Here is a 12675-nt window from a genome sequence, read left to right on the forward strand (position 1 = left end):
GAGACAAGGACCTTCCTCCAGAACCAATAGAGAGAGATGGCCTTCCCCTGGAGATGGCACCCCGAATTCGGACTTCTAGCCTCCTAAACTGTGAGAAAATAAATTACTGTTTGTTAAAGCCATCCACTTGTGGTATTTCTGTTATAGCAGCACTAGAGAACTAAGACAGTCATGCTGAAAGAAACTCTCCTAGCTATAATGAGGCCTTCTTGTAGAATCTACCTTGTACCAATTTCTGCTGATGTCATCACACAGGGAAAGATTTGTAAATGACATAATTTTTTAATTAGATTCATTCAATCTCAAAAGCTATAAGCTTCAGTTGTCCCCTAGATAGGAAAATGGGTTTTGTTTAATGACCCAAACAGACATTTAGAATTTTTATAAGAGTCAGTTACAGGAGAAACAGAATTCAGGCTATAAATAATAACTTTCAGCTGCTTTTAATAATATAAAATTTCTATCTATCTGTATACATATATATAGAGAGAGAGAGAATCTCAGAAGATGTCACTTCTGTTTAAAGATTTATCGTGTTCTCCCCTGCTGTAAGATACCTTTCAATGGGAAGCAACATTTTGAAATTCAAAGCTTTACATCATAATTCAGAGGAACTTTGTTGTAGCTCTTCTGGCAGCTAATCTTTCTAGTAATCAAATATTATGAAATCTTTGGGACAGACATTTTGTATGAGGTTCCTACACGCCGATTTTATCGAAAAGCTTTATACAGAAACGATTTTTCAAGGAGTAAAGGTAAGGCGACCGTCAATCACATCGACATGCAAAATAATCGAAGGGTCTTTGAAAATGTTCTCATTTTATCTTAAGATTTAAAACACCAAGTTTTCAATGATTGTATCTTCTAACAATTTACCCATAGGCATTAAAACATCCTCAAAGGGTGCTAAATGATACCAAAAGGCACACCAGCACAGTAACACTGACCAACAATTAATTTTCATATACAGAGTAGAGCTAAGGGAATTCACAGAACTTTGAGTTGCAATGGAGTCTCTACGATTATGGGCTCCAAACTCTTCCCTGAGCTCCTTTCATTTTAACAGTTAAAGAAGCCAGATCCCAAGAGAAGCTAAATGAGTTTCCCAATACCACACAGCTCATAAGTGGTGGAAGTAGGCTTAGAGCCCAGCACTCCTAGCTTGGCCCAAGGTGGTTTGCCTAATGAATGAACGCGCCTGGCGGGAGACACAGAATGGGATTTCAGTTAGACACCGGGGAACGTGACAGTCCAGCCCCCCTCATTGGTGGGAAAGGGGCAGGGCAGGCAGAGGCAGAGTGAGAGAAAGAAGGAACAAGGGAGGCATGTCACTTTCTATCAGCGTACTTGGGTAACCAGGAAGGAGTTAACACAGGCAGAAAGTAGACTCTGAGACTGGGTCTCTACAATGCCAGCCATCTGGATGAAAATTGGAAATTTTAGTCAAAACTCCAGATATTTACAAATACATGTTTTCATCTAAAGATTGGATTGTGCATAGATAGAGCCTTAATGTAGGTAAGTGGGAAACACAAAATGGCAAATCTGCATGATTGGGTGAATTATTGCCTTGGGGTTGGGGAGGGGGGCAAGGGCGGCATGTTCAGTATGCATGAAGCATTTTGAGACATTTGCTGCGATGGATATTTTTAAACTCTTTCGAGCCATACATAGAATGCAGAAATTAACACAAGAATGTCTTAATTGGGCCTATTTCATATACAAAAGAATAATGGGCTAAATGGGTTGGAATGAATGCCATATTTATCCTTCAAGGGAGGAAAGGCATGATGATTCACAGGCTGCGAAGCCAAGAGCATCGAGCTTTCTCATGAGTAGAATAAATATATCTCCTTTCATAATATTCTGCCTTCTAGTCCTTAAAGGCCCCCTAAAGGCACAAATAGAAAAGATGGGAAAATCTGTGATGATTCATTTTAATTTCACATACAGTCATTTTCTTTTAGGGATTATGATGCAGAGCCACGAGAATTATTTGATAGCTCCGTCTAAACTTTAAAGCAACCAACATGCCACTGTCAAGGTAAAGTCCCACTGTACTGCTTCCCGGCTTATCACAAACCTCCTGTGTGCAAGACCTTCAAGGCAGCCAGGGTGGAAGAGACTCCACAGTGGCGTGCTAGCTAAGGAGACTTCGTCTTGAGCTTCTGAGTGCACTGTTGCATTTTGTGTTCTGTTTGCTGCGTACTTACTGTTTTAACTTCATTTTGCTTAGGCTAAAATGGGCTCTGGGGGCCGGGGTAGTTCAGTGGTAGAATTCTCACCTTGCACGCAGGAGACCCTGGTTTGATTCCCAGCCAATGCACCTCATGCTCAGCCACCACCCATCTGTCAGTGGAGGCTTGCATGTTGCTATGAACAGTTTTCCGCGGAGCTCTCAGACTAAGACAGACTGGGAAGAGAGAGCTGGTGATCTACTTCTGAAGTCAGCCAGTGAAAACCCTCTGGATGGCAGTGGTCCGATTCGTAAGCAATCATGGGAGATGGTGCAGGACCGGGCAGCATTTCCTTGCATTGTGCACGGGGTCGTGATGAGTTGGGGGCCATCTCAAGGGCAACTAACGACAACAAAATGGGCTTGAATTCCCTCGGCATGGAAACAACAGGAGGCAGAGGCAGCCTAGAATTGTGCTGGGTGGCAGAGGCCATAGAAACGTGCTGCAGATACTCAAAATTGCTGACAAAATTTTTGGAGCTGAGCAAAAAAGTACAATATCCTACAGAAATGGGCTTTCATTTTGAGAATGAAGGAAGAAAGTGGGTATGATGTAAAGGAATAAAGGTTCGTTCTTCCCTCTCTCCTGCATAGGATCATTCTTTCAGGAACACGTAATTTTCCTTTCTCTTTGCTTATGAAAGAACTCGATAAAAACAAAGATGTGTAAGAAGTGGCCTGCTACAGTCTTTTTGATCCTGCTGACTCTGAAGGTTGGTGTTTCCAATATTGCATCTCATTTCTTTAACCTGGTCCCTAGCATTAGATTCAAAGATGGTATTCACAGACACTACTCTCACTCAAATGGAAAATTCAGCTTTCCATCTGTTCTAAAAGAATGCCAGGAATTTCAGAAAGGACTAGCAGCCTAAAAGCAAATAAAATACAGCTCGTAGGTGCATTCCACTGTGTGGGACACTGTGTTCTTGCAAAGTTGCATATAAAGTAAACTATCATCAGTCAACTCCCACTTTCTCATTGGCTATCATTTGAAAAATGGTTTGTCTTCATTTCCAAGTATTGCCAATTGACAGTTTATCCCAGCAATTCGTCTCTCTGTCTCTGATGGCCCCCTAGCCTCTCTATTAAGTCATTAATGAGCTGCCACCTCTTATATATCTTATTTAAAGGAACGTGCTCAGTTTCCTTATGCCAAGTTTTTCCTAAAATGGAGATATGATTGTTACTAATTTAATGAATTGGTAGCAAAGCACTGGGCTAAGTTTTATGGGAGTACACAAATGAACGAGACATTGTTTTTAGTTACTATTGAGTCAGCTCCAACATATGGCGACCCCATGTACAACAGAACAAAACACTGCCCGGTCCTGCACCATCTTCGGGTTGTTGGCGTGTCTGAGTCCATTGTTGCAGATATCGTGTAGTGCCTTCCAGCCTAGGGGGCTCATTCTTCCAGCACTATATAGGACAATGTTCTCTTGTGATCCATTGGGTTTTCATGGGCTAATTTTCAGAAGCAGATTGCCACACCTTTCTTCTTAGTCTGTCTTAATCTGGAAGTTCTGCTGAAACCTGTTCATCATGGGTGACCCTCTTGTCATTTGAAATACCAGTGACATAGCTTCCAGCGTCACAGCACAGGCAAGCCACTACAGTAAGACAAACTGACAGGACTAAGTACAAAACCAGAAGTACGAAGTGCTCCAGGAATGTGGTAGACGAAGATTTTTCCTTTGGCTACAAAGATCTGGAAAAATTTCACAGAAGAGATGAGGATTTGAGGAGGTGAATCTTGACAGATATAAGGTATATAACACAAAGAAAGGCATTTCAGAGAGAGGGACTAGCTCAGGTAAAAGCAGGAGACTAGAGTACAGGATTCATGAGAGGGCGTGGTGGGTGACAAAGCTGGGGGCCAAATTGTGCTGGGGCTGAAGCTGCAAACCCAAACACGTGGCCTTGATTTGAATGGGATGGAGAGGCGTGGAAGGCCACACCACTATTGAACTCTCCTAGGCAGATGGCACAGCTGGAGTCCATCCCCACTGTGCCCTGGGTATTTCTATTGTAAAGAGCTTAGAGTGGAGGGTCCCCTTTGCCTAGTCAAACAAGGTCAACCCTTAGACAAAGCAATTTCATATTCATTTTCACTTGCTTGGACAATTCTTTCCTGGGACGGCATCTGTTTCTATTTTATACTCTTTCCATTTTATATTCTTGCCACCCATCCCCTCACAAATCCTGCATCACAGTGTGTAATGAGGGATCCATTTCTTAAGATCGTTCCCACCAAGGCCTCCCTAGGGATGCCTTCGAGATTTTGCACCTGCAATTGGCTAATTGCCAGCACAATAGGCCACTCGAGCCTTCAAAGTTCAGGATTTAACGAGAAGTGGGGAACTGCAATGATAAATGAAAGGCTGAATTCACACTTCTGGTTTCTATGGCCTAATATATTAGGGGATGGAAAATGGAGGCAGGCCATAATAAAGCTGAAAAACGATCCTTATGGTTGCCATTGAGCCTCCTGGAAACGGCCTCTCCAATTTAGAGACTGGAGTGAAAGACCGTCTTACAACCTGAGATGTGATCATTATTACAGCCTCAAAAGGCGGCTTTGACACAAATGCAGTGATTATTTTGTAACTTCTCTGGAAGACTGACCACATCCCCTTTTCCTTCCCCTCCTTCTTGAGGGCCAATTAAAGAAGAGAAAAAGGACCAAAGAATGACTCCGCGGAGGCCACATTTTGCAGCGTCTCAACCACTTGGGAATTTCTACCAATAGGCTCATACATAGTTGCACATTGGTGATCTTCTCTTACTAATCAGACATTTGCCTTCTGCAAAATGGCTAGCCTCAGCTAAGACTAACGATGCTTTTTTGAACTACCAGGCTGCCACAAGGAGAACAGCCAACTGACAAATCCAAGGTCTTAAATAAGTCGCAAACCTAGGATAGGTCCAACTACCATGTCTCCTTTTCACTTTGGAAGGCTCTAGAAATGTTTTTCCCATACATGGAGGGTCTGTTTTTAAAAGCATCTTCGTTTGCTAATATGGCCTCATATGCTTTTCAGTTTGGCAACAGCATCAGGTGGAAACTATCCTATTGGGAAAGCAGTGGATGTATGTTCAATAGCTTTGGCAGAATAGTTTGCGTCATCGGATTTGAGGCCTGTGTGGAAGAAGCCACAACGACAGTGCACAAGGAGAGAGGGCTTTGTTGATAGAGGGTTCAGACACGTCAGGCAGGCAGAAAAAGCTCCATAGATGAGAAATCTTTCTAAGTAGACCTGGGCAGATACATAGACTGAAGCTTAGGAAAAGTCCCTATTGTCAGCACTGTCCCAGGTGTCTTTACATGAATAAACTTTCATATAGTTTCACAGTCATACAAATGACCCAGCAAATAATTTCAGTGGTGGGGGGAGGGTGCTTCCACGTGTAGGCTGAGAAATTAAATGTCGATATATTTAAATGGCATAAAGTGCCTGATAAGTGGCACAGAAAAATAAATCCTGGAACAAAAGGCCTGCAAAGCTAATCCCTATTCACACACACTGTTAGCAAGAAATATGTATTTAAGGCTTACTGGGCACTAAATGCTGAGTAGAGAGCACGCCAATGTGAAAGGTATGGTCCCCAACCCCAAGATTACATTTTAGTTGGAGAAATAAAGCCTATTGTCATGGGAAGACAATTGAGCAAATTAGATACCCCATCAGAATGGCCAGATGAGTGGTACAGATTATACCTGCTGGTGGGTTCAGAGAACGGAAAAGTCCTTGAGGACTTCACGGAGGAGGAGTTGAAACTGGAGCCTAGATAGATTAGGGGGTGGATTCAGAAGGAGGTCTAAGAATGGAGACCACATAAGGCTCTATGAGTGCGCCCAGCCTGCCCAGGGCACAGTGAGTGTTCCAGCCTGTCTGAAGAAAGAACAAGCTTAAGGAAGAAAAGGAGGATGAGTTTGGGAAAGCAGTGTTGGGGGTGGGGGATGTCATGGAGGACAGTGAAGGCCAGCCTGAGGAGTTTACACTTTATCAGGTGGCTTAGGGAAGAAGTTACCTGTGCCAGGGAGTGCTTTGAGTTGAGCTGGGAAGGGCATGCAGAATGGATTAAAGGGCAGGTGACTAAAAACGAACAATTACGATTGCATTTGGTCAGTGAGAGACAGTGGTGGGAGGTATTAAATGATAAATGAAAGGCTGAGCAATAAAATAAGGTGAAGTAAGAAGTTTTACTTCTGAGTTTCATGTTTCAGATTTTAACGAGCGTATCATTGTTAACCACTCCGTACTCATACAGGAACTGCCCCCCAAGGTGTTTAAAGTACTTTGAGGAAAATATTTCACCAACCCTCAAGGAGTGGAAATATTACCAGGAATGGGAAGCTAGCTTGCCCTTTATAAATGAAGAAACTGAGGCACGAGAGGGTTAATCACATGTGTGCTAGGCTAAATAATGGGCTCCAAAAAATGGCCCTGTCCTAATCCCTGAAACCTGTGAATGTGTTACCTTACATGGCAAAGGGGCGTGATAGATGTGATGAATTTAAAGATCTTGAAATGGGGAGATGAACCTGGATTATCCAGGTGGGTCCAATGTCATCACAAGGGTCCTTATATAAGGGAGGCAAGAGAGTCAGAGTCAGAGAGAAGGAGATGGGATGATGGAGGCAGACGGGTCAGAGAGAGAGGTGAAGATGGAAGGACCAACAGCCAAGGAAAGCAGCCTCCAGAAGCTGGAAGAGAAAAGGAGACATTCTCACCTAGAGCCTCCAGAAGGAACACAGCCCTGACAATACATTTTAGACTTCTGATGCTCAGAACTGTAAGATAATAAATGTGTGTTGTTTTAAGTCACTGCATTGGTGGTAATTTGTTACCGCGGCGAGAGGAAACTAACACAACTGTGTATGCTGTTGTTGTCAGTTGCCGTCGAGTCAGTTCTGACTCCTGGCTACCCCACGTGAGCAGAGTACAACTGCTGCATAGGGTTTTCAAGCTTGTAACCTTTTGGAAGCAGATCACCAGGCATTTCTTCTGAGGCTCCTCTGGGTGGGTTCGAACCACTGACCTTTTGACTGGCAGTCATGTGCTTAATTAACCATTTGCGCCACCCAGACTTGCGTCCTCTCTCTCTCCACCCCCCCACATATATACACATACAAATGGATCTCATTTTCATAGATGTATTACTGTAACCACTAGCCCTTACTACCTGAATTTAGTATTTACTTTTGACAAATTGCAGACAGGACAGCAAGACACTGAGAACCATCCAGAAGCAGCAGGCACCGAGCCATCTTCTCCCAAGAGAGCACCTTCCAAAATTTACATGGCTTCCTGGAACTATCACCCTCCAAGGACTGGCATTTTCTGAATCACAACACGCTCAGAGTATCTATCAGCTGTTGTCAATTTTCATAAATTAGAAAAACTCTGTCACAAGAATGAACCACGGAAAATATTTCACCCAGGATCTTCCTCTACCTGCCAGCGCACTTGCCCCTTAATGTTCACACTCACAGGTACACATTCACAAAAGAAGTGCCGAGGGGAAATCTAGTCCAGCTTTCTGTCTGACCAAAGTCACATTATGTAGATCATAAACAGACCTGTTCTCTATGTTCCCACTGGGAACTCTAGGAAGACAGAAAATTATTGGAAAAACATTGGGCTAAGTAACAAGAATTACACAGCATTATTTTAATAAGTGACTGCTTTCAATGTTCACTAATACAATTCATTCAAAGTGTTGTTTCCTTCTTGGCTTTACTTCCCTTTTAACAAGCTCCCCGAATTACCTTTTAAGGGGAGCTTATTGCTTCATATGGAAAACTGAAATATATGAAAATTATATTTTTTTATAATACTGAACTAATACACAGCAGGCTGTGGGAGGGATGACGCTACCAGTTCAGCCCAGTGTCACTGTGTGGGGATCACCTGATGCCATTTCCCAGATGCCAGGTTGTAGCAACAGCCTGGCATGTCGGCCAGCATCAATCTCCAAGCCTCTCCAGACACATTACTCGCTAGAAATGCAGTTGAAATGGCAGAAGTTCACCTGGGTGAATAGATCCCCTGCCGACTCCAGAAATCACTAATCCTGTAGAATAAAATCAAGCCAGCTACCCACCTTTGTGTGTGCGTGTGTGTGTGTGCGGTAAATATATAGGGAACAAACTATTTGCCATTTCAACAGTCTTCACATGTACAGTTCAGTGAGGTTAACTACGTTCATCATGTTGTTCAACCATCACCATTAACTGCTCCGGAACGTTTTTATCACCCTTAACAGAAGCTCACTGTCCCCTACAGCTACACACCTCAAAAGGAAAGCGGAAAGAAAGAAAAGTACAATTTGCTCTGCCCAAACTCACGTGAATGATTTACAAGGTCCTTTTCTTTCTGTTTTCTTTTGTTTTGAGAGGAAATACATAAAAACCTAGACATAATCTGATATGTGATATTGAGAAGGCCAAGAATATCATGATGTGGTAGAATAAACTCTGCACTAAGAGTCAGGCCACATGTAAGTAAAATTTTGCTGAAGATCATTCAAAAACGTTGGCAGCAGTACATCGACAGGAAACTGCCAGAAATTCAAGCTGGATTCAGAAGAGGACGTGGAACCAGTAATATCATTGCTGATGCCAGATGGATCCTGGCTGAAAGCAGAGAATAGCAGAAAGATGTTTACCTGTGTTTTATTGACTATGCAATGGCATTCGACTGTGTGGATCATGACAAATTATGAATAATATTGTGAAGAATGGGAATTCCAGAACACTTAATTGTGTTCAGGAGGAACCTGTACATAGACCAAGAGGCAGTCATTCAAACAGAACAGGGGGATACTGTGTGGTTTAAAGCCAGGAAAGGTGTGTGTCAGGGATGCATCCTTTCACCGTACTTATTCAATCTGTATGCTGAGCAAATAATCTGAGAAGCTGGACTATATGAAGAAGAACGGGGCATCAGGATTGGAGGAAGACTCATTAACAACCTGTATTATATAGATGGCACAACCTTGCTTGCTGAAAGTGAAGAGGACTGGAAGCACTTACTGATGAAGATCAAAGACCACAGCCTTCAGTATGGATTACACCTCAACATAAACAAAACAAAAATTCTCACAACTGGACCAATAAGCAACATCATGATAAACAGAGAAAAGATTGAAGTCGTCAAGGATTTCATTTTACTTGGATCCACAATCAACACCCATGGAAGCAGCAGTCCAGAAATCAAAAGATGCATTGCACTGGGCAAATCTGCTGCAAAAGACCTCTTTAAAGTGTTGAAAAGCCAAGACGTCACTTTGATGACTAAGGTGCACCCCACCCAACCTGTGGTCTTTTCAATCGCCTCCTATGCATGAAAGCTGGACAATGAATAAGGAAAACTGAAGAATTGATGCCTTTGAATTATGATACTGGCGAATAATACTAAATATACCATGGACTGCCAAAAGAATGAACAAATCTGTCTTGGAAGAAGTACAACCAGAATGCTCCTTAGAAGCAAAGATGGCAAGACTACGTCTCACATACTTTGGACATGTTACCAGGAGGGACTAGACTGTGGAGAAGGACATTGTGCTTGGTAAAGTAGAGGGTCAGTGAAAAAGAGGAAGACCCTCAACAAGATGGATTGACACAGTGGCTGCAACACTGCGCTTAAGCATAACAAGGATCGTGAGGATGGCACAAGACCAAATAGTGTCTCGTTGTGTTGTACACAGGGTCGCTATGAGTCAGAACTGAATCAGTGGCACCTGAGAACAACGACAGAAGTCAGGATCCTAGATTCTGATCTTAGATCGTCCACTAACTTAAGTGGCCAAGTGATCAACAAACAGGCCATTTTACCACCTGTTCTTCAGTTTCCTTTTCTGAAAATGGAAATAAGAAGTTATTTACACTTAGGATTATTAATTACAGGAAAAAGAATGACAGTAATAATAATGGACCTATACTATGTATCAGGCTTTCTTTATATATATGTGTGTGCAATTTCTAATCCTTACAACAATCCTGTGAGGTAGGTACTGTTATCATGCCTGGTTTATAGATAAGGAAACTGATGCTCAGTGAGGTTCAGATTACTCAGCTAGTAAGCAGTGAAGCCCGGAAAGGTATCCGATCTGTGCCAGGGATAGATTACACAACAAGCAAGGTATGCACGGGCTTACTTGTGCTTACTTACTAATCTAGAGTGCACAGTTTCACCTGTTTGTCACCACATCAAAGATACAGTGAAACTCCTGTGAAATTGTGCACTGCAAATCAGTAAGTAAACACAGTCACCTTGCTTACTGTAAGCCTGTGTGGACCTTGTTTACTGGTTACTCTGCCCCTGGAACTGTCCGATTCCAAAGACAGTGTTCATTCCACCCCACCCACAGGCTTGTATTGCTGGGAGAAAAGAGTTCTTGGAGAAGAGCAGAAAGCCTTCACCTGTTCAATCCCGTCATTAGGACAAACTGGACATGGGAAGGGTGGAGGGTAGGACATTAGTGTCAGGAAAAGTCTCATTTCCTTGGCTAGAAGCTGCCTTTGCACCTGCCTTGCAGCAGAAGTAAGGAAGGATCAAGTTCGGTGACAACCCTCATCTTGTAGTTCCCAGGTGGTTTGGCTGGCCCACACCATAATGGGATATACATAGCATAGCCAGGGCCATATCCTGTGCCTGTGTCTGCCTTAGTTTGCTAGGGCTACGGTAACAAAAATCCCATAAGTGAGTGGCCTTTAAAGACAGGAATTTATTGTCTCACATTTCTAGAGGCTAGAAGTCCAAATCAGGGAATCAGCTGCAAGGGAGAGTCCATCTTTATCAGTAGCCCCAGGCGTTCCTCAGCTGCTTGCAGATGTATCTCCATGTGGCATCTGTCTTTCCTCTGTGTGTGTGTGTCTGTTTCTATTCTCCTCATTTTATAAGACACTGCTCAGAAGGGATTAGGTTTAGGACCCATCCTACTCCAGTATGACCTTGTTAACATAACAGAAGAAAACCCTTATTTCCAAACAGGGTCCTATTTACAGGTGCAGGGATTTGGACCTCAACGTATATTTTGCGGGACACAATTCAATCCAGAAAAGTGTCTCAGGGTGCCACCTTGGACAGGGACCTTGTTATTTCTGTTCTGATTGGGAAAGGTATGTGGGGAAGAAGAGGAAGAGTTAGCAAGGGAAGAACCTTGGTGGTTTTGCTTCTACAAGGAATTAAAAAGTACAGAACAGAAAGAATGCTGCCATATAACTCCCCAAATATTAGACTCGGTTTTAGATCAAAAGCTAAGCAAATAGTGAGCGCCACTTATAATCCAGCCAGTCATTACAAACAAAAGATTTCTATGGAACACAGATCAAATAATATTCCAGACACATACCCGTGTACATTCAGAGGTTAATATAACACAACTGGCATATAAGGCAGGTGTTAATACTATTCCTCCAAACCACACTTCCACGGTATTTCAGATATTTATAGCTTGTTATAAATTACACCAAGGCCACATATCGAAGAATGAAAATCACCCATATTAAATTAATCAGAGATTTTAGAAAATTATACAGTGCACATGGCTAAGTATAATCCATTTCATGTTTCAATGTCATGGAACATTTGCTTTATTAATAAAATATGAAAGTGATTAAGAGCCCACAGACCCTCAGGAATATCCCAAATCTATATGAGGCCCCCTAAGCCCTGGATTTGTGTCTCTGGATTTTGGTTAGTGGAGAAAAAGAAAAAAAAAAAATCACACAACCAAACTCGATCTCACTAGTTGGTGATGTTCCAGAGGAAAGCCGATGTCAGCATGGGGAAAAGTGAAATTCAATATCATAGCTCCTAATACTCTGATTTCCTACAACTGGATTCAAACTTTACCCTCAGCTCTGCAGGCTCAGTCGCCATTCTCCTTTAATGGAAACAAAAGTGCACACTGAAGGCAGGATTTGGCTCAAAGATTTTCTACCTGGGACTGAACATTCCTGCTGTTAAAAGCACCTTTAGACACACATGCCATTACAGTGCAGGATTGAATTTCAGGACAAGAATGTAAGATGTAGATTTCAGAGATGTCTGCAGAACAGTTTAAAATAGTTCACCAACTCTCCTACCAAAGAGAATGCCTTCTGCCTCATCCAGAGCCAGGCAACTACCCAAAAGGCACCAGGAAGCTAGAGTATCTTGCTGTTTCTGAAGATGCAACATTATGGATTGCACAACACCCTCCCCATTCTTTTATAGAGGTACCTCATGGTTTCTGTTTATTTTTTTTTAAAAAAAGTTCAATTAAAATTAATTTTGCTTTGAAAACCTTTCGATACCTTCATAACATCACCTGGAAAAATTCATTGACACCCTGGGCATGTCAAAACCAGGCCTGTGAATCCTAGAATAAGCCCTGCTAGGCTCTATAATCCAATAGCTGACCACGGATCTGTTGTCAACTTTTCT

The 12675-nt window shown here is 42.5% G+C and overlaps 1 protein-coding gene across 1 annotated transcript in view; it reads right to left on the minus strand.

Moving 5' to 3' along the window:
* Positions 1-12675, minus strand: part of AFF2 (ALF transcription elongation factor 2) — a 543144-nt gene that overhangs the window by 405468 nt on the left and 125001 nt on the right. The gene's annotated exons all lie outside the window — the stretch shown is intronic.

The sequence above is a fragment of the Trichechus manatus genome, unplaced genomic scaffold (assembly GCF_000243295.1).
Source record: "Trichechus manatus latirostris isolate Lorelei unplaced genomic scaffold, TriManLat1.0 scaffold00079, whole genome shotgun sequence".
NCBI classification, from domain to species: domain Eukaryota; kingdom Metazoa; phylum Chordata; class Mammalia; order Sirenia; family Trichechidae; genus Trichechus; species Trichechus manatus.